This window comes from Anas acuta, chromosome 1, assembly GCF_963932015.1.
Source record: "Anas acuta chromosome 1, bAnaAcu1.1, whole genome shotgun sequence".
In the NCBI taxonomy this organism is placed as follows: domain Eukaryota; kingdom Metazoa; phylum Chordata; class Aves; order Anseriformes; family Anatidae; genus Anas; species Anas acuta.
The window spans coordinates 142,578,607-142,601,556 of NC_088979.1; the positions used below are offsets into that span (position 1 = coordinate 142,578,607).

Below are 22,950 nucleotides of genomic sequence, written 5' to 3' on the forward strand. Positions count from 1 at the left end.
GAGCATTGCTACCCATCTACTTTGACAGAATGAAGTCTTTACACTCTTCTTTTCCTTAACCTGAAAAAGTTGAAGACTGTGTTTTTCAAGATTATTCCACCAGCTCAGGAAAAGTGAAAAGCTACACATTCTCTCCATATGCTGTTTCTATCCAAACCGCTGGCTGTTTTCCTAGTTTCTGCACACTTGAAAGGATTTTGGACATATCTGCGTGGGCAGATACATTGTTCACTGCAGCACTGTCTCCGATACTTTTTAATTGGGGGGATCCCAGCAGAAAATGCTGTAGCAGACTTAGATGTATGCACATGGCGGCATTTTAAGCTAACAGAATTTGACAAAAGGACAGTGTAGCTTATCTGCAATTAAGATAACACTGAGATGAAAATATTCATTAAATTGGAAATAGGAAAAATGCTCATTTCCTTGCACATGACCTTGTAGCTTTCTCCTGTAAACCAGTTTTCACATTCTGTCCCTGCTTTTTTTTTTTTGTTAAATGCTGTAACAAGTTTCCGTGGATAGCATTCATGGGCACTGTTAGAGTGACAAGGCAGGCTCAGTGCCTGAAGGAACTCCTAGGAAAAAACACAATCTCATCAGTATTGCAATAATCTCTTTTTTATTCCCAGTGTATTAAGGCCCAACTACAGAGAAAGGCTTTAATGGGGTTTCTAAAGTTTACGCAGGGCTGGACCTCCCTTGTCCTCAAGGAAGATGCTGCCCCTTCCCAGTGCAACAGTGGGATTCAGAATAAGGCCATTCCCAGCTTGTGCCTTGTCCTGACAAGCTCTCTGCAGCACTCCCCCAGTGTCTCAGCATCTCACCTGAGGGCCATGAATGGCCAGGACTCTTCTTTTTTGCTCATCTGCATGTGCAGATAACTCAGCAGACCCTTCTGCAAGCTCACATGGAGCACCTTGAGCACCACCTCCTCAATTCTGTCAGCACTGTGTGCCCTGCTCCAGCATGTGCCCCTCAGCAGCTTGCTTCTGGATTGGATCTGCAGAGGGGGGATTTGGCACTTCTCTCTGGCCTGGCACACAGCGGCAGGCTGTGCTTCCATTCCTTCCTTGCTTCTGATGCATTTCTGTTCATCCTTATCTTCTGGTGATCTTCCTGGCCCTGATGTGGCACAGGGCTTTGCCACTGCCAGAAACACTCAGCTGGCCTGGCAGCTACGGGGTGGTGAAGAGACACTGGCCAGCTGAAGGTGGGGTGGGGATCATTCTTTGCCAAATTCACTATGGGCTCATGGTTATTGTCACTTCAGCATCCTGCGCAATTTCTGGGAAATCCAGGGGAAGGTGTGGTTGATGGCTGCAAACAGCAAATTCCCAGAGATTCCCAGAAGAAAACCAGCAGGATTTGCCAGCCATTTGTGAAATGGAGGCCTTGAAGGAAGTGCTAATAAACTAGTTTACCTAGGATGATAAAAAAAAAAAAAAGTGCTTATGTCAGAAGAGATAACATTGAGAAGACACTCCCGGTTTCCTGTGTTGTAGGTGATGGTGGTTGCTTTTGCTTGATTGTTTTTGTGAATAACCCTTCTCAGCTTCTTCTGTAAACCTGGTTGACAGACTTTTTTTAATATAGTTTACAAACGGCAGGCAAATCCAAATGCTCCTTTTCTTTCCCCACCCCCTGGACATGCTCTGTTATTTAAGTCCCACAACAGAATGGTAATGTCAAGCAAATCTAAACCCATTAAAAAACTTTCATACCTGGCTGTTACATCTACCTTCTTCCAGATGTCCTCCAGCCTGGTCATGTAGCATTTTCCTTCAGAAATGATAAACAAGAATGTGCTTTGCTGATGAAAATCCAACAAGTTTTGATTTAAAATGTGTGATTTTTTTCTTAAAAAATTTGTACATTGTGACCTGTTGCCGTACTTCTGTGCTGCACTGAAGCAGTGTGAATTGTTTCGCCTTAAAACTGGGGAAAAGGGATAAGGAGAAGGCTGATCAATGATGGCTCTAGAGGTGGGTAAACACATGAAACTGTTTTAAGCTGAAACTTGAAGACACACAGATGGGATTTACTTGTGATGTGATGAAGGCTGTATCATTCTAAAGAAAAAGATTAACCACATGGCATGGGGAAACCCAGGCACAAGCATAGCCATAGACACTGTTACTTAAGCTTATGAAATGGCATTTGAGTAGGTTAACACCGCTGTCCAGAGATGTGCTTGCTTACCTGTTTTCTCATGGGATGGAGGTACTTAAACAGGTCATCTGGGCAATCCAAGCTGAAGGGAACATTTGAGGAATGATGAAAAAGCTGTTGAGAACCACCAATGTTCATGGCTTTTTATGGTAGAACCAGAAAAAGAAACACTTACCATCTCCTTCCTCTAGATATAGAACCTGTTTCACTGTCTACTGATGAAGCCTCTTGCATTTACCATGGAGGATAGCAGGGTTTCAATCTCTTCCCTTTCCAACAGAAGAGATATCTATATTCTATATTCTATATAGAAGAGAATCTATATTCACTCCAGAGCATTTAAGACAAGGCAAATGTCTGATCGACTCAAAACAGATAACCTGGGCCAGAGTAACTCTGGAAGGCCAACCAAGCTGCTATCTGAAAAACTGGATCTTTTTATCCAGTGTGCAATAAGCCAACTCACACACTGAGGAGATTGTACCCTAACTGCTTTTAGCCACATATGGTCACATGTCACCTAAGGACAACTTAAGGATACCTTCTCCTGCCAACATTCCTTGATTTCTTCCAAAAGGAACACTCTGCCTTTGATCAAAAGAAGCCTAGATGCAAGCAATATTTGATTAAAAAGATATGCAATTAAACATGGAGAATACTTATCTCCAAGGAGGATCACTCTGTCCTTAGAACAACAGCAGATGACAGACATTGTGCAGGGTGTTCCAAAGCCATATAATAATTTTCCATTAGTGCTCTTTAAAGATATTAACCCATTACAAAGCAATACAGCAGAGTTTGAAAGACAGATAGTCAAACAGCTGACAGAAACTGATGGTTCTGTCTTTATTTCAAAACCAGATACAGATGGCTGAACTTGCTGTTGCTACTTAAAGGCATGAACCTGGACCAATACAAAGATTTTACGCTAGAAACATAGTACAGCTTTTTCATGTTTAGAAAGTTCAGCCCTGATAAATTAAGTTAATAAATCTGTCTTCTGTGTGTGCTTATTTTCCTACAAGGACACATAATGAATCTTTGGAATAGGTTCTTCATTCCTTGTAGAGAATACAACTGTATACCTGATGATATTTTTGCTTACTAGTTAAATGAGATTGTAAAGGATTATGAGTGCTGTAATATGTATATATTTTAACATGTGTGACAAGTATTCTGTGAATGCAGGATGTTGGTTAACAGGGTATAAAGTATTTATGTGGATGAATAGGTTGAGAAACTGCTCAGCATGGAATAGTGGGATAGTTAATCTATGTTTAAATTGTTAGGCTGTTTTTAACTTTGCTTCTAATCCAACTAAATGCTTTTTGCAGCATGAGAAAAATGTCCTGCTATTCCCATACTGACTTATTGGCAATGCCTCCCCAAATATTTTCAGTGATAATTATTCAAGAAAACGTTCCCATGAGATACAAGCAAAACCTGGCTTCGCTGTGTGACCTTGCTTCCTGTACTGTTAATTCCTGTGTCAGAATAATTTTATTTAACTTCATGTTTGGAAGGAGGAGGAGTCACTTTTGAGTCCAGAAAGTCCCTTTCAGACCACGACTAGCAAATATTCATGTGACAATGGAGCATGGTATCTATTCTGTAAACCTCTTTTGCATAGTAAGAGACATAGAACACCGTGCCATATTCTCCCCACACATCTCCACTTACCCAGAACTATGTCTAAATTGTTTATAACAGTTATAATACATTCACATTATGTGGCTAATGTAGATGTTTTGTGGTTAAGCTCGCCTTTGATAAACACTTTAAAACTAGTCAAACAATATAAAAGAAATCATCATAGACATGGTACATGACATAATATATCTGCATATAATAGGTTGTTTTAAAAACCCACAGAAGTGAAAGAGTTTCTCAGAAGCAACAGCACTCCCCATGCAAAAGAAGGAAGCTAATTGTACTGGCCATAAAGCATTCTGTCTTGCAGGCAGGTTTTAATCCAATACTCCCCCAAATCCTCCAGATCCTCCAAACAAGCACTAAATAACTGTGCTGAGACAAAAAAATAGAAGTACTGCAGTGCCAAGGCTTGATTAATCCGTTGGCCTTGAACAATCAGGCCTTAATGAGCCAAAACTATGATTCTTCCTCAATACCTGAAGAACCAATGTCATTGCCATGACATTTGTATCAGTTATGCAGGGTCCCTGCAAACTCCAGCAATAGCAAGGAAATAACTATTTCCTTGTCTTTGTAGATACCATTAAGCAACTTGATTGAAACTTTCTTCTAGAAAAGGCTAGCATAGGGGTTAATGCACTTCTGTAGCTGACAAAACACATCATTTTCAGAAGAGGCACTTCAAATGTTATACAATCCAGTCACACTTCACAGAAGAATTAATTCAATTGACTTGTAAATTACAGGTCATAAAATATATTTTCAAGGTACTAGGTTATTCCCAAATTGATGGAAATATAGATAAACCAAATCAAAACATTTGCAGGAACCCTAAGGAAAATTGTAATTACAACATTTCAGTCATCACAGGTCTCAAAGTCTGAGCCTTTACAACTGTTTTAGCCAAGCTTAGCCTGTTCAGATCAATGACCAAGCTGAGGTACCCAGAAAGTCTCAGATTTCTTTCAGCAGACCAACTTGCAGATAAAGTAGGCTGCAAAATGACATGTGCAAGACAGCACCCTGTTTAGCATTTAGGTAAAAATCAAATATGGCAAAGAATGTTTCTGCACAGCAAAGGGGCAGATCCGTAAGTCACCTCTGAATTTAGCCCGGCACAGCCAATGCATTACCAGCCTAGCTTGGGATGAAGTATTTCTATCAGACTGGGACTCTGTGTGAAAATTATTGTGAGATATGTTCATCTGATTCGTGTCAGTATGGAACAGTGCTAGGGCCGCATGGTATGATGAATGTGACCTTCTGTCTTACATACCCTTGTATAACCACAAGTCTAAGAAAAACAGAATGGTTAATGTACATAGTTCTTGTACCTTGCAAAGGAATGTTTTAACAATTTGTGTCAATAGAGAGCAGTTCTGTCTCTGGGTCCTGCACTGGCAATTTAATTCTTCCACAGATGTGGTTTCTTCCCTTTCCTCCCAGTGTCCCAGTCTCCCCCTCATTATAGTCAGTGTATCAAATCTTCAGAAATATTCCTCAAATCCAGGAGCCTATTTGCTTTTTTTATTCCGAACTCTTATTCCTAACAGTTACAGCCTTTTTGCCTCCTTTGTGGTTGATTTAGCACTGCTATAGATGTGACCGGAGTGTCCCTGTGAATGGCCTGTGAGGAATGTTTTAACAACTCGTGAAGTGTCAATAAGAGAGCTATTTGTATTTGTATGTTCTTTCTTTGAAGTCTCTGATGTCTGGGGGTTTCAGAACAACTGCTAACAACTAGTGACTGTTATGACTTCCGAATGGGACACTATGCAAGCCCCTGATATCTGGTCAGGTGGCCAGGAGATTAAGGAGAAGAAAGAAGCTGAAAGACGGCTAGAAGACAAAACTTGCAGGGAACGCTGTGTAAGCTTTTGACATGCTGCCAAGGAGTACAAAGGGGAAGGACAAGAAAAAAAAATGAGAGGAAGACTACGAGCCTTCAGCATGAAAGACTCCCAGAGACCCCCAGGGGGACCACCGGAGACTGATGCGCATGCTCCAGTAGGAGGGTCTGGATCCCGGAAGCTAATTATAATAACCTGTTTTTTTTTAGAAGTAGTAATGAATATGTATCAGCCTAGGAGCATAAAAATCAGCTGCTTGATGTAACTGGTGTGCGTCTAGGTGGAGTGGAGACTCCCGACGCACCCAGCACTGTTTGCTTACCTCTATTCTTTTAATAAGTTGTAAACTTTGATTATAATCCTATTTTGGGACTGAGCGATTTATAACATTATGGACAGCCAAGAGAGGAGCTAAACAAATGGTGACTGTGACTGTTGTGACTGAGAATCACTGGCTTGTTTTCATTTGTGTTTTGTCCCCAAAAAAGTTCTGTAAGCTGTTAAGTTTTCTGCATTTTTCTGCATGGCACAAATTCTTCAGAGAGGTAAGCCAAGAAAACTGTAGGCCTACTTTTAGGGCATTTGGTTAGCCCTTGTGACACTAAATGACCCTAGGTTGTTAGGTCCATGAATACCTAAATATGCAGAAAACCTTAGCAAGCTTTATTTCAGTATATTCACCTATAAAATGAAAGCATTCTTACTACAAAGGTTCAGAATAATTAGAAAGCATAACAGACAAGACACATCAGAAGCCAGAGACGGGAAGGGTTTTCCTACAGTGGGTCCAGCTAGAACTTGACAATGAAATAGACAAATAAAACTAGCAATTTGCCTTATTTATGTTGTGTTAGTGCTTGATAACATACAGGAATAAAAAAGCAACTTGAAATTCTTACTTGCAAATGAACTCCAAACTTGTGTCTGGGACTTACGCAGATATTTGCAATATAAATATTCAAGTTTTCCTGAATGAAGTGGGAGTGTAAATGTGCATGGACATGTGAGAAGAAACTGTAGAACAAGGACTAAAATAAAAGCATGTATTGTTACCCACAGTCAGCAGTTCACTTGTATCCCAGTGCAGCCTATGTATGGTTTCATTCAATAACCAGATAGCAAGAAAATGAAGCCATAAGATAAGGTGAGGCAGGACAAATGAACTGGCCTGGAGCCAGAGGATAACTAGATAAGGAAAACAAAAGGACAGTATTGACTCAGCAAAGTTGCCTAAGACTCTTATGGGGTAAAACAAGATGCCAAGACAAAAGATCACAGTAACATAATTCCAGAAGGCTATAAAAAGCCTATCCAAAGTCAGTTCTCAGTAGCGAAGAGGGACATGCAGGGAGGATTCACTACCTGGCACATCTTGTCCTACACGTCATGAAGAAACTGCCCTGGCCAAACTACTTGGGCACATGTGTCCAGCTCCTTCTCTGGGTGAAAATGTGAGTAAGAAAAGTCAGCTTATTCGCAAAGTTTAATATGTTTTGTAGTGGGCTTTGGTTTACCAGCTGCCATATTTGTTTGTAGACAACCTAGTATGGGATTTTGTCTCTTCACTTTAAAAGAAAATGGGTTTGATCCATTCATTAGAAAAAAAAAAAAAAAGGTATGAACCACATACAGTGGCTGCTAATTTAGATAAATTTAAAACAAAACAAAATGAAACAAAATAAAACAACAAAAAAAAATAAAAGCTTTCTATACAATATTTGGATCTATTGATGCGGGGTTTTTTAATTAAAGAATAACAATTACAGCCTGGGGGACAATGCATTGGTCCCAGCCAACATGGGTTCATAAGGGCTAGGTCCTGTTTAACAAATTTAAATTTCTTTTATAATAAAATCACCCATCTAGTTGATCAAGGGAAACCAGCTGATGTAATTTTTTGTATTTCAGTAAAGCTTTTGATACATTTTCCCATAGGATCCTACTGGACATTTTGCCCAACATACAACTAGATAAAAACATCACACGATGGTTAAACAATTGGCTGATAGGTAGGGCTCAAAGGGTTGAGGTAAATGGAGCTACATCAGGCTGGCAGCCAGTCCCCCAGGGCTCCATTTTAGGGCCAGTTATTTTCAATGTTTTCATAAACGATGTGGATGTAGGACTAGAAGGTGTTTTGAGTAAATCTGCTGATGATACAAAACTGGCAGGAGTTGTTGATTCTGTTGAGGGTGGAAAGGCCTTGCAGAGAGATCTGGACAGATTGGAGAGCTGGGTGATCACCAACCGCATGAAGCTTAACAAGAGCAAGTGCCGGGTCCTGCACCTGGGACGGGGCAACCCTGGCTATATGTACAGACTGGGCAACAAGACAATGGAGAGAAGCCTCACAGAGAAGGATCTGGGGGTTGAGGTTGATAGCAAGATGAATATGAGCCAGCAGTGTGCCCTGGCAGCCAGGAAGGCCAACCGTATCCTGGGGTGCATCAAGCACGGCACTACTAGTTGGTAGAGGGAAGGAATTGTCCTGCTCTGCGCTGGTGCAGCCTCACCTCAAGTGCTGTGTGCAGTTCTGGGCACCAAAGTACAAAAAGGATGTGAAACTGAGAGAAACATTCTGTAGCCAATAACATAGGCTCAGGCGAGGAGTCCCACAAGCAGGAGTGCGCCTACTAGTTACATAGTACAGTTTATATACTTTATCTCTCAATGACTGGGACCCTCCCTTTTTTTCCCATTGACTGGGTAGTGGAGGTTCACAACCTATTCAAGGCTTCACAAATAATACATGGCTTTCAGTTGCCATCCTGTTACTTTTCAAGTTTCTCGTGACACTTTTTTTTTTTTTTTTCCATCTCTGTGAGGTGGTAATATTTCTTCCCTTATCTGACTTGACTTGACACTGTGGTTTTCACCTAATTGCACTAAGGAGTCTGGTTGTTCTCTGCATTTTACAACGTTGTCTGGTAAGCTTTGTTATTACTGCAAGAATATCTCAACATCACATTCCTTCCTCCTAAACAATATAACAACTCTTTGCAAAAAACAAACAAAAACAAAAACACTCTTTCTTACATTTGGTCACATATATCCTATGCTTTTCCACTGAACGGTAGAGTTTAAGAATTCCACTGAATAGTAGGAGTGACAATTTGGTGACCCTGATGTGATCCTCTTGGGTCCAGAGGCTGTGAATGGCTAACGGAGGCATCCCTACCCTTGTTTCATTGTGGCCCTTTGCTGGAAGCATTACGGAGCCCAGCAGCATAAGAGGCAAGTAAAGAACAAGGGGTCTCCCCTCCTCTGGTTTAAATCTGTAATTCTGCGCGCGAAGATCCAAACGAAGATTTATTGTTTCGTGAGCATGCCATTTGGTTGGGTGGATTCGGTTGTGTGACTGTGTGTAAGGGTGTGGCTGAGATGGAACCGAGTTCCAAAGTGAGTGCGGAGCATTCTAACAGCAGTTCCGATATCCCATGAGGGACTCGGCTGGTGAAGGAGCAAAGTGATCATTCTAGGTATTTGTGGGTGAGATAACACTCACAAGACACCTTTAGATACAGGCACAGCCAGGAGTTTTGGAACTTTTTTTGTATAAAAAGAAGTTCCAGGAATGGGTTGGGAACAAAGCAGATACTTAGACTTGGAAGGTTTGAGGAGGGGCCTCTGGTTTAAAAAGGGGGAAAACTTACCAGATACTCCACCAGATAATCCCTTAGGGCTAATGTTAAGATATTGGGATAGTTTTAGAAGCACTAAACATAAGGATAAGGTGAGAATGATTCAATTTTGTATGGTTAAATGATCAAAAGAACTCTTAAGATCCCATGTATTTTGGCCAATATTTGGGTCCACGGAGGACTGGGTCTGTCAGGCTTTGAACATTTATGTTAATAGTAGAACACCCATGGATCTGGAAGAGAGCAAGTATGCTGCAGCCTGGTTGGGACTAATGGAATTGCCCACACTTGTATATTTAATTTAATTAAGTATTGCAATCAATGGTGGCCACTATATAAACTAAATGGCCACGTGGCCATGGATCAATCGACTACAACACTGTCTTGTAATTAATGTTGTTTTTGAGGAAGCAAGGGATGGAATTAAGTTGGCCCCTGACTGAGCCTTTGGTATTGGCATGAGAAAAGTACAGGCTGGAGAAAGATAAACGAAGCGTTAAAAGGGTTGTTGAAGGTGTTAAAGGTGTGGCATGTAGTATCTGACAGCTGTTTGAAGTTGAATGAGCAGGGAAAGAGGATGTAGGAATGTTAATAGTTCCACCTCAACTGGAGGCTGAGATCTCAAAATCACGGGTGTGAGCCCTCTGGGGCAGAGGGACCATGATGGGTCTGAGAGAGGTGTCATGGAAACAGAAAAGCAGCTAACAACCTGAGTTTATGAGTGAACTCAGATTGCCAATGGGACCGCTCAGGGAACTGTTGACCATTGCATTCCTCTGACTGACCTCCCACTGAGACCCTAATCACCCTGGAAATAATGAACAGTAAATACCAAAATCTGGTTAAACTGGGAATTGAGAATCTGTTCCAACAAGGTCCAAAAGAAACCACTATGGAATTTTTGGACCAACTTTGAAATGCAATGGAAAACAAAACAAAACAAACAAACAAAAAGAATTTGGACCTGGCTTCAGAATACAAACAGGCAACTGGCTAGCCTCTTTCTAGGGCAAATGTCCCCTGATATCAGAAAGAAATTGTCTTAGGCTGCAGGCAGGAATGACAGGGACCTGGGACTTCTACATTAGCAGGTCCACTGGTACTCTCACCAGGGGACACATTTCACATTTAAGGTGTTATGGGACTTACAGAATCACAGAATCACAGAATCACAGAATTGTCTAGGTTGGAAGAGACCTCAAGATCATTGAGTCCAACCTCTGACCTAAGAACCTCTGACCTTAACCACATCCCTAGGCATTAAATGGGAATACCATACTCCATGGTATCCACAAAGTTCAGGATGAGTTGAGAGAATGAATTAAATGATTAAACAAGAATTGGCTAAATTAATGATTGAAACCCAACTGTCTTGGATAAAATGTTTGCCATTGGCATTATTGAATATTAGGACTATGTCCCATAGTGAAACAGGTATCTCACCTCATGAGATGCTATATGAAATGCTGTATTCCCAAGGAATGCCATTGGATTATTCTTTGATAGAGAATTATGAAAGCCAGAAATATGTGATCATGACAGGGAAAAAACTACAACAATTGAGGGAAAAAGGAATTTTAGCACAAAATGCCCCACTGGGGTTTGCTATTTATAAGATACAACCAGGAGACAAGGTCTAAATTAAAAACCTGGAGGGAAGAATCATTGAACCCATGATGGGAGGGACTGTACCTTGTTTTACTTACTACTGAAACAGCTGTGAGAACAGCAGAAAGGGGTTGGACCCATGCATCCAGAGTAAAGGGACTACCGAAGTTTGGAGGGTTGAGTCCACTCCTGAGGAACTGAAACTAAAGCTAAAGAAGAACTAATATTCTGGCAATGAGGCTCTGCATGATTTAAGGGCACCAGATAAAGAAGACAAACCTGAAGGGAGGAAAGGGAGAAGGCAAGACCAGGGCAGGACCCTCCACTGCGGTGTGTATGGTCTACTGAGGGAGGCAACTGAGGGTATTGACCGCCGAGTGAGAAGGCCTCGACTGGACTTCTCCCACACTAAGGTTAGGTTGTCCTGAGAAAATAACATAAGAACCTTTTTTTAAACCTATATAAAATTGTGATTAGTTTTCCAGGAGCTGGATCACCTCAAAACGTTGAACGGTAACACAAGCTCAAATCAATCCTGAAAGCGGGCCCAACTCCTTGATTGAAGGTGTTGCCCACACCCTCAAGACTGGATGGCACAAAGGATAAGAAATCCTTTCTTATCTGTCTGGTCAGAAGAATAAGAAGGTCCTTTAAGAAGAAAAGATGGTCCTTTTCCAAACTAGATGTGGGCCCTAAAGGGACATTATTGGGTGTGTGGCAAACATGCCTACAAGAGGCTACCTGAAAACTGGTCGTGAATATGCTATGTTGGGTACATAAGACCCTTGTTCTTTTTATTGTCACGAATACAAGGAAATCATTTAGGAATAAGATTATATGATGATCTGAATAGAGTAAAACAATCTACTGATGCTTCCTTAGCCGGGGGTAGTGCTGCTTCCCCAAAAATGGGAAGAGAATGAATGGCCTCCTGAAAGAATCATACAGCATTATGGACTAGCTACCTGGAACCTGAATGAGGTAGTATCAGGGGCCCAAGAACCTATTGATAATTTGAATTTTATGATTAGGTTGCAAGCTGTCCTCGAAATTGTAACCAATCAAACAGTGACAGCTTTGGATCTTTTGGCTGATCAATCCACACAGATGAGGAATGTTATCCTTCAACATAGAATGGGTTTAGACTACTTACTAGCAGAAGAAGGGGGAGTGTGTGGAAAATTGAACGACTCTAACTGTTGTTTACAAATTGATGATAATGGAAAAGTGGTTAAACAGGTAACAAAGGAAATTGGGAAATTAGCCCACGTCCCAGTACAAACTTGGAAGGGTATGGATTGGGATTTGTTTTCATGGCTGCCCAGTGGACCATGGGTTAAAAGGATGTTATTTTTATTTTTATTTTTATTTTTATTTTTATTTTTATTTTTATTTTTATTTTTATTTTTATTTTTATTTTTATTTTTATATGGTGTAATGATGTTATTATTTATACCTGGTATGATTCCTTGCTTTACATTATTGATACGCCGAATAATAAATAGTACCCAATTTGTGATGACTTCGGTAGAGAAGAAAGGTGATGTGTCAATAATGATGCTTAAGAAATGGACCCCACAAGAACCAACTGATGAAATCCAGTTGTTACTGGCAAAAGTTGAAGAAGAGACACAAATAAAAAATATTAAAAAGATGAGGGATTGTAAGGAATGTTCCATCAATTTGTGTCAATAGAGGGCTTGAAGGGTAAACCTTGGGTCTCTGATATCTGGGGAGGTTCAGAATAACTGCTAACTGTTGTGACTATTTCATGGGACACTATGATATCTGGCCAAGAGATTAAGAAGAAAGGGGAAGCTGAAGGACGACTAAAAGACAAAGTTTGCATGGAACGCTGCGCGAGTCTCTGATATCTGGCTAAGATGGACAAAGGAGAAGGGCAAGGACAAAGCCTGGGAAGACTATGAGCCTTCAGCACAAGAGACCCCCAGACTACCAGAGACTGATATGCGTGCACCAGTGGGAGGGTTTGGATTCTGGGAACTAATTATAATAACCCTGCCTTTTCTAGAGGTAGTAATGAATATGTATTAGCCTAGGAGCATAAAAAGCAGCTGCCTGATGTAACGTGTGTGTGTGTGTGTGTGTGTGTGTGTGTGTGTGTGTGTGTGTGTGTGTGTGTGTGTGTGTTGGAGGAGCCCAGACTCCCCATGCACCCTTTTATTGACCCCATAAATAAATCTTATAAAGCTAAATTGACTCGGAATTTATAACAGGAGTTTAAATGCATATGTGCTCTTAGTCATATGGTCTGAATTTTTGGGTAGACTTGTGTGGTGCCAGGAGCTGGACTTGATGTTCCATGTGGGGATACACACGGGAACTTCAAACTCGGGATATGGTATGATTCTATGATTGTAACTAACAGTAGAGTTAAAAGAATGTGTCAGTGACATAGAGTCAGGTGGTGACTGTTATCTTGATTGTTATCAATATTACAGTACATCAAAGGGTAGACTGTAGCTCTGAGCAGACCAGCTGCTGGGTAGGTGTTTGCTGATAATAAATACATTTAGAAATAAAGAAAAGAGAATGTAAGTTTTGTGGAGGAGTATCCATCCATTCTCAGGACGACAATTCAAGAGCAGGGGCCTAGTCATTGGACTGATAAAGTGAGATCAGAAAATGCAGCTTTAACTGACATTGAGAAAAGTTTTGATTGACATCTTTATGTAAAATATGTAAAAATAAGCAAAATAGCATCTGCTTTATGCCATCCAAAAGGGCCCTCTCACAGGAAAAAAAACAATGTGTTTTTTCCAGATATATTCCAGATATAGAATAGCCAGATGGGAAATACAACAAAAGAGTTACACTTTTCATGTACTAAACCAGGGAATATAAGAGGGGGTTATAGACCTCCATGTACATTTAATCACTATTGCACAGAAGGTAAGTTAATTGCAAGTGTATCAGAAGCAGGTGAAAAGTCTGCAAGTTTGGTAAAGTTGACCTTAGAAAATCAACACTATGGCAATACAAGAGATAAGGCGCAATGAATTTTTGATAAATGAGTGATGTTATTGTGTCTCAGTATAGCAAAACATAAGCTATAAGGGGGCTGATACCTGACATCAGTTTCACTGAAACCAAATGAATTATTGGCTAGGCACTGGTCTCTTTGGAAGAGAGGTAGTTTATTGATAAACAATTATTCTCCTTCTTCTTAAAGAATTACCTCCTTTTACGTTGGTGCATTACCACCTATACATTAACTCTTTCTTGATTAGTGTTCTCTGGTGAGGAAGTGCCACTAATTTTGGGTCAACTCTTGCTGGTTTCATGTCAACATTTTCACATCCACAGTAGTTTCTTTTAATAGGGGTAACAACTGTTTTGCAGCAAGAGTTCTTTTTGGATTCCAATACAAAAAGTGTACACACACTCGAGAAAAATTTTATTAATATCCCAGAAAATGTGATAATAAGTTATAAAATCTTATTCCTTTCTGCTGCTGGGGACCCTGAGATGATACAGCATTGGATGGGCCTGTGTAGATCCAGTCAGCTCTGTGCTTAGCTGCATTCTTATAGAAGTTTGCTCACAATATAGATTCATCAGCCCCGATAGCAATCAGATCTGGAATGTAGACTTAGCTTTGAAGAGTCCTTTGGTAAAGCACCTTAATATCCTTTACCACATTAATAAACTTACAGTTCCTGGGATCAATAATCTGCAGTTTGTGATCAAAGTTGCATAATATTTCAAGTGAACAGAACAATACCCTACATAGGGGCTTAAACACATCTTGATTAATTACAAAATGATTAAATACACATTGATTACTTGCACATCTGTTAGGGTTAAGCAACAGCCACGTAATATGGATGACACAGAGGCAAAAACCTAGGTTAGATATACGGATCGCTTGCTGCTCTTAGAATCTTCTTTCAGGCTGCCCATTACAAATGATATATGTAGAAATCCTATAAGTCAGCAAAAGATTTTCTACAACTGCAACTGTGAGTAGAAAAAGCTTTAGAAGTTTGTGGGGCACATGGGAGACTGGTGAGGACAGCTATTACCAGGTTATGCTAAGGCACAGACTGGTGTTGGTGACAATGTTATAAAGTAAGTCTTTAGTATAGCTAGAGCCACAGGAGATACAAAGCAAGAAACTTGAACAGGAACCAAGAGGGTGTTAGAATTGATTGAGCAGAGCAAATTCAAAATAATTTGAATGCAGACTGATAAAAAACAATTGGAAATAAAATTTTAACATCATGAATATCAAATAGAAAACAAGCAACAACACACACACACACACAAAACAACAACAACAACAAAACACTAAAATCTTTGAAATGCCAGCCCATGTAAGGGATTGCTATGAATGGTGTTGGAATAACTGCATCAGCAATTTGTGCCTGCATACTTTTAAATATTATAGATATAGCTAGCACAGTAGAAAGAAGAAAACAGAGTGGGAATGGGATCCATGGAAAGGAGTGGCTGTAAGATGATTAAAATTGGCAACTTTTCAAGCTTTTCAAGGACCTCTCTGGATGACCATGAATGCTGATATATGATGGAAAGTGGCCCAGCAATCACAGCCGCCAACTCCCTCAGCACCCTTGGGTGGATCCCATCTGGCCCCATGGACTTGTGACAGTTCAGGTGGAGCAGCAGGTCTCTGACTGTTTCCACCTGAACTGTGGGGGGTTTATTCTGTTCCCCATCCCAGACTTACAGGTTGGGAGGCTGAGTACACTGATGATAAGTAGTCTGGCTAGTAAAGACAGATGTAAAGAAGGCATTAAGAAACTCAGCCTTTTCTTTATCCTCAATAGTCATGTTCTCCTCTGCGTCCAGTAAAGGATGGAGATTCTCCTTGGCCCTCCTCTTGCCATTAATATGTTTATAAAAACATTTTTTTGTTATTCTTAACCATAGTGGCCATGTTGAGCTTGTACATGCACAGAACCTGAAGGTGGTTCCAGTTCTGAAATCACCAGTTCCAGTCACTTACAGGTACCCTCAGTAGATTCTGTGCAGGGTCAAGTTACATGTCCCTTATGCAGTGTTTGGCTCACAGCTTTTATTTTTCTTCAGTACTGTGCTTCAATATGTAACATTTTTGTGAAATAATAATAATAATAATAATCCCTTTGCAAGCATAAACAATATACTTTTTGTATAACTAAAGTCTTAGCAGCAAAGCATCATTAGTAGACCAGTGACAATGGTCACACAAATTGTCGAATTCATATGAATAATACAGAAAAAGCTAAAATAATTAGCAGTTAAAACAGTTGTACAGAAACTTCCCAGTATCTGTGCCTGTTCCCTTTTGTTGGTTTCACCCTTCTGCTACCCCTCTGGCTCTTAAGATTGACAGTGATGAGTCACTGCTGCCCCTTAGTCTGCAATGGGAGCAATTTGGTGTTGATGGTGGGGGTTTCTTCCATAATACCTGGATACTTGCTCTTTGTTCTCCTTGTTATCCTTAAACTGGATTTACCCAGCTCCCAAGGTTACATTCCTTCAATGACCAGTAATTGACCACAGGGGATTTGCTTATAACCCTGGGGCCTCTGGTATCTGGTGCCTGTGCTTTCAAGGCCTCAACCATCATCCTGTGCCTGTACTCCTCTACATTCCAAGGTCACACATGATGTGTGGAAGTGACTCACAACCATAGGGTTGCAAAGTAGATATACCTTATTGCGGTGCACCGAGTGCACTGGGAATAGCTTACCTCAAAAGTGCGTGCCTTCCAGGTAGTTTTTCACAGTTTTATACATTAATACTGTTACATATTACATGAGCTCTAATACATATTCGTTCTGTTCCACTAAAAGGCAGATCTCTTCCTAGTACTCATTTCCATACTCCCCACTCTTAGCTCCTCCTGGTTGTGCCTACGCAATGTAGCCTGGTGGTTGCTGGCTGGGGTCTTTCACGATGAAGGCAACAAGGAAGAGGAGGTTAAACTTTTTACCTTCCTGGACTTTGACCTTCTGTTGGACAGTTCTTAAGGTAGGAGTTTTTTGCCTTGTTTCCTGACAGTAATTTGTTTATCCTTCCCTTATCCGTTGGCCTTGTCAGTGTGAGAGATATCTTCCTTTTACATCTGCTTTTCATAATGTTCTTATCCATATTCCTTGGTAAACAGCTTATTTTACCATATATGTAGCTAAATATTAATTCAGATAAGTTTTAGCATCTTCCCCATCTCAACAGACAGTTCCCTCTGCAACAAATAATGACCTATTTTCACAAACAGCTATTAAAGAAATCCATTAAAGTGACTATAGGACACACTTGCACAAAACTAACTAATGTTAATACAAGTTAGGTATTTATTATAGGTGATCTGATCATTAGACGACAGATGTTGCAGTTTAACAACCCCAGGCAAGGACCCAGACTGGACAAGACAAGCCTGGACAAAGTCAGTTCTGGAAAATCCCACCCCTGAGACTGTGCAAAACTTAATTTCTTAATAGCATACATTATGTTTTCTATGATGTAGTTTAACATAATCTAAGACATAGTAACTTGATAGTGTTATCTGGATGTCTAGTCTTAGCAGTCCTGGCATTTTCCAATACAGTTTTCTTCTAGGGTTAATGAGTAGATCCTACACACTTTCTTGTTCTAGTATCCCTGACAATTCACCTTATATATCAATGTTAAAATAATATGTGCATGCAACACTTGTTCCTAGTATCTATTATGGCATATTACTGGTATGGGTTTAAATTGTTTTGATTCTCTTCAGGTTATGATGCTACACCCTTAGCAAAACACGAATATCCAACCACTGCAAAAGAATAGCCTATGTGGAAGAACGTAGAAAGTTTTGAAGCATGAATGCATAATTTCAGGCCAAGAAAAATTTGGTTCAGTAATAGAACTTCAACACTGAGTAGAAGATGGTACATTACATGTGCCACAACATGCTTGAGGACAAAATTCTGGGAATGCTGCCAAGCCCGTAATCCCAGCACGCAGATCTGCAAGTGATCAAGGCTGGTTGGTTTGAAGGTCAGATTATTGTGTTCAGGGAATGTAGTTTTGGATATGTCCTTGAGCCAGAAGATGGTGAAAGTCAGGAGATGGAAAACTTATTTCAAATAGGGATCCATGTTAAGAGATTGATAAATAGATGGGACATTGTATGAACTATTTGTGGGTTAGACGTGTAAAAACTCATCAGAGGAACAGAATTAGGAAGCTGAATGGTGGATATGCCTCTTAAAGTATTTGGCAGCCTAAGGCATGTGACACAATCAGTAACAGCAAATATCAGTGCCCAACAGAAACGAAGATGAAGAAAACATGAAAGAGAAAAGAAGACAGAGGAATATATAAACATATGCCATAATATGTTACATGACAACTGGAAATGTATCCCACATGTACGATTCCACAAGTCACTGACTCAACTGGAGGCCTTTGCTTCAAGATGAAGTGCCTATAACTATCCTCCAAGGTGTGAAGATGGAGAAGAGGATGCAATTGATGAATAACCCTCAGTCATCCTGATTTCACGAAAGTGGTACATGAAAACAGAACTGTTACAGAGTTATTAGAGAAGAGTGTGCATAGTAATTTGGAAGGACATAAATGATCAATTATTCCTGATCTTGGCAGTTTTAAAAAGCTCCAGCTCATTGGCATCTGGAATTTAGCTCTTTCCAGACTTTCTTTATAGAATAGATATGCTCTTCATTATGCCCTTAAGTTTACTAGAAACTTCTTAAGAAGGAGATATTTTAGTCTGGTTATCAGGGATGGATCAGAATGGTCAGAAATACAACAGAAAATTAGGTGGAATTTTATAAATGATGGTGTCTGTCTGAATATGTACCTGTGGAGGTGGGGGACGCAGCTTTGAGTATGAAGTTGTTGACTGAAGAACACAATTTTCAGGATAAAGGAAAAGGTCCATCTATGACTATAAATAGAATGGGTTCTCTGTCAAATCAAATCAGTGAAATGCCAGAGTGAAAAATGGAGACATGCATAACAGTTGAAATGTGTGGACAGCAAAGGGCATTCTGCCACTTTAATATACCATAGATATCAGTATTATTCATAGGAAGGGGGGGACTTGGAAGTTTGGCAAGGAGTCAAGGACATGACATGGCTGTGTGTTCCTGACCTAGCCCCAGTTCACGAAGTGAACATCCTGCCCCTGCTGATAATCATTAGGTCACTGTGACTCAAGCTTCTGATTGCAACTTTGCATTGTTTGATGTGTAACCACATGGGCATGATAATATATTATCTACTGTCAAAAACGAAAGAGTATATAAGTTAAAGCAGGGATGTCCCTGAGCTGAGTACCAGTTGGAATCCTGTCCTGACAGTCGGCTTCCCTTGTCCCTCCATGGAAGGGAACTTGCCATACTCTTTGGAGTGTGAGTATATTACTAATAAAGTAATAGCTGTCTGACCCCTGTTGTGGTCCTGTATTTTGCCCGATGGTGCCCAATAGCACAATCCTTTCTGAGAACCTTTACACCTACATTCATATATTGTTCAATGATCCACTCTACTCCTTCGGATATCATTGAATAATACAGGTTGCATGACTTTTGGCATTTCTGGCTTTAAAGTTGTAGACGGAGATGATCAAAACCCTTTTTCTATAGGTCAGTGGGCATGACAGACGTTTGAAGCAAGAGCAGAACAGGGACAGGGTGCTAGGGTGATCCCCAAGACCAGGGCAATCAAGGTCACAATATGGTGGCCACTGGGACAGGGCCTGGCAGCCAGGGCCTATCTCATGTCCCATCCCCAGGCATCTGGCACCTCCCTGGGGGTGGGAGCAGGCTGAGGCCAGGCTGGGACATCCAGGATCAGATCCAGTGAGAGGTACCAGGGTCAGAGAAAACTCTGAGATGGCTGGGCAGGGACATGGGGATGGTGATGGGCCAAGGCCAGGCCAGGCCATCGACCTGTGTGTTGTCCTAGCTCAGTGGGGTTTATGACTGGGCATGGCAGGGCTGAGGGGAGCTGGAGACTGGCCCTGCTGTGACATTGCTGAGGTAGGGGCTGATGGCACTGGGGGCAGAAATCAGGTCCTGGTCTGTGGGCTGGAGGGGAAGACCCGGGGGAGCTTGGCAAGGATGGTCCAGCCTGGCATTGCCCTCAGGGCCATGATGTAGGTCTAAGTAATAAGAAAAAATGGATGCAGTTTGACAGCACTTTCATCACACGAGAAACCCTCTTTCTCTTGGTGAAAAGAGATTTCCCACCTATTACCGATAATTATCGTGGAAATAATGAGTGCATCTGCCTCTACCACTCTGAGAACTACCAAGCATCAGTGCACTGGTGCAGTAATATTGTTTGTGTTTTAAGATTCTGAGAACACCACTGTTACTGATGGGCATTTTTGATTGGAAGGAAATAAACTCTGTCACTAACCTGACCTAGAAAGATTACTCAGACTATGTCTTGTTGAAAATCAGTGTAACATAGAACAGTTGTAATGGAATCTGGACATCTAGATGAGCTCAAACACATGAACAGAAAACACCGTGGACTGAGATTAAATCAAGTGTGAAATCACAGGACAGAGTAGAAATTGAAACCAGGAACTAGAAGTGTTTACATGGTACCTCAATTTTTTTAACATCACCATCAATAAGCACCTGCACCCCTCACCAGGCACTTCCCTTCTTTCATCTTTGCTTCATGTTATGCCTAATTACCCATTTTCTCATTTCCTGAACACATCTTTTTACCCTCCTCGCATCTACATCCTTTCCTCTGCTCAGATTACTCCCAAATAACACTCTCTTAAGTACTTTTTCCTCATTGGCCTTAATTCCACTATTCCTGCTTTTAAACTGAGGGTTTTCAACACTATTATTTAGAAAATTTTGGCCCTATACAGTGTTATTGATACAATTGCTAGATTTTACCAGCATTGAAGTAGAGTAGCCTTGCATCAGACACTACCTTCCAACACTTTAATTCATGATGGCCACATTTAATTTCCATTGCATGCTTTTTAAACAGAATGATTTTATTGGTCCTTGACTCCCATACCTTTCCTAGGTGCTCTTCTCTCCCTAGTTCAACCATGGCATGCACCAGGGCTTGTTACACCCAGGTCTTGTTTGTTTCTCACTGCTGGCCTCAGCTCCTTATAGTCAGTTCCTGTTTGCCTAGTACTCAACTTTTGACCAAGGAAAGAAGATATGCCTGACAGTGGAAGAAGGGATCAAACAGAATCAGATAGGGAGGCATGTTCTGGTAGCTTGGAATATGGGGAAGGCAAAGGTCAAAGATCCCCAAAAGATGCTTGCTGAGCGGCAAGGAAAGCATAAAGCCTTGGACAACAAGAAAACCACTATGTGAAGAGTAGCTACTGTTAACAAACCCAAGGCAGCGGATGGCTGCAACAGATTCCTAAACTCTCTGCTTCAATGGGAAGTTGTGCCGTGTATTTGAGAGTGTACGTACCTGTGCAAGATTAACTAGAAACATAACATGATTTTGAGCTTGTTTTCAAGAAACAAGTCTGAATTCCTCATTTGCATTGCATCTGTTAGTTTTAAGAAACCTGGATGAGGTACTGAGGTGGCCTGGAGAAGCATTTTGCCCCTGTAGCAACTGATTTGCAGATGGTGGGGTCTTCAATGCTGATTCTCTGTTGGTGGTCCTACCTCAGTCTCTGAATAGCCTTTTTATGCTTTTTAGTTTCTGTCATCTGTGGTTCCTTGTACTTCCTTAAATCCTTTAGATTAATTGCTAATAGTCCCTGGTGAATCACTATATTTAAAGCCAGCCCACAGACAATCCAAGGTAATGGGTAACTGCACCCTCATCATGTAGCTTTCTCAAGCACAGTAGTGCTACATTTCTTACCCTGTTGCCTTGCAGATGTTAAAACAATGTCCTCCAAATGTGCTAAATCAGCAGTTTGGTCTTTGTCTCAAAGCAAGAAATGCTAAACGCATTTGTATTGTGCTGGGAGTTTGACTACTGTCCTGTCTTGGTGAAATGGTCTCATTTCCCCTACCGTGGGTCTGTTACTCCTGGCGTGTATCAGACTCCGGTGATCCCTCTGGGGGTCGTTTGTTCTGAAGCCTCATAGTCTTCCTCCCAGGTTTTGTCCTTGTCCTTCTCCTTTGTCCATCTTGTCCAGATATCAGAGAATTGTGCAGTGTCCCATGCAAGCTTTGTCTTTTAGTCGTCCTTCAGCTTCCCCTTTCTCCTTAATCTCTTGGCCAGATATCAGAGACTTGCATAGTGTCCCATGCAGTAGTCACAACAGCTAGCAGTTATTCTGAGCCACCCCGGATATCAGAGACCCAAGGTTTACCCTTCAAGCCCTCTATTGATATGAATTGCTGGAACATTCTTTACAATCCCTCATCTTCATTTTAATATTTTCAATTTGTGTCTCTTCAACTTTTGCCAGTAACAACTGGATTTCATCAGTCGGTTCTTGGGGGGTCCATTTCTTAAGCATCATTATTGACACATCACCTTTCTTCTCTACTGAAGTCATCACAAATTGGGTACTATTTATTATTCGGTGTATCAATAATGTAAAGCAAGGTATCATACAAGGTATAAATAATAACATAGTTACACACCTTCAAGCCCTCTATTGACATGAATTGCTGGAACATTCCTTAAACAAGGATGAAGCCGTAAGATGAGGAAGGATAAATAAACTGACTCAGAGCCAGAAGATAACTAGATAGAGAAAACAAAGAGACAGCTTTGACTCAGCAGTGTTGCCTAATGCTCACGTGGGGGCAAAAGATCACGGTAACTGTTGACTCATAAGGGCTGTGCATGAAAGGACTATTTTCTCACTGGCAAAGAGAACCTTGAGACGCAGAGAGAGGATTCAGTAGTTGGCACAATCATCTCTCGTTTGCCAATCCCTTTACCCAGCTGTCCCGCTAGACCGCTTGGACACACATCCCAACACTTGTGTGGGTCACACCGCGTAAGAGCTGAGTCGGCTTATCTGCAAAGCTAAATAAAAAAAAAAATCACTCTCTTGACTATGTGGTTATGTAAGAGTT

The 22,950-nt window shown here is 40.9% G+C and overlaps 1 long non-coding RNA gene across 1 annotated transcript; it reads left to right on the forward strand.

Annotated features, from left to right (window-relative positions):
* Positions 1–1,010: 1,010 nt before the first annotated feature.
* Positions 1,011–22,911, forward strand: LOC137845168 (uncharacterized). Its single transcript, XR_011090113.1, has 3 exons — positions 1,011–7,126; positions 16,791–16,924; positions 17,670–22,911. It is a non-coding gene; the product is annotated as an uncharacterized lncRNA (long non-coding RNA).
* The last annotated feature ends 39 nt before the right edge of the window (positions 22,912–22,950 follow it).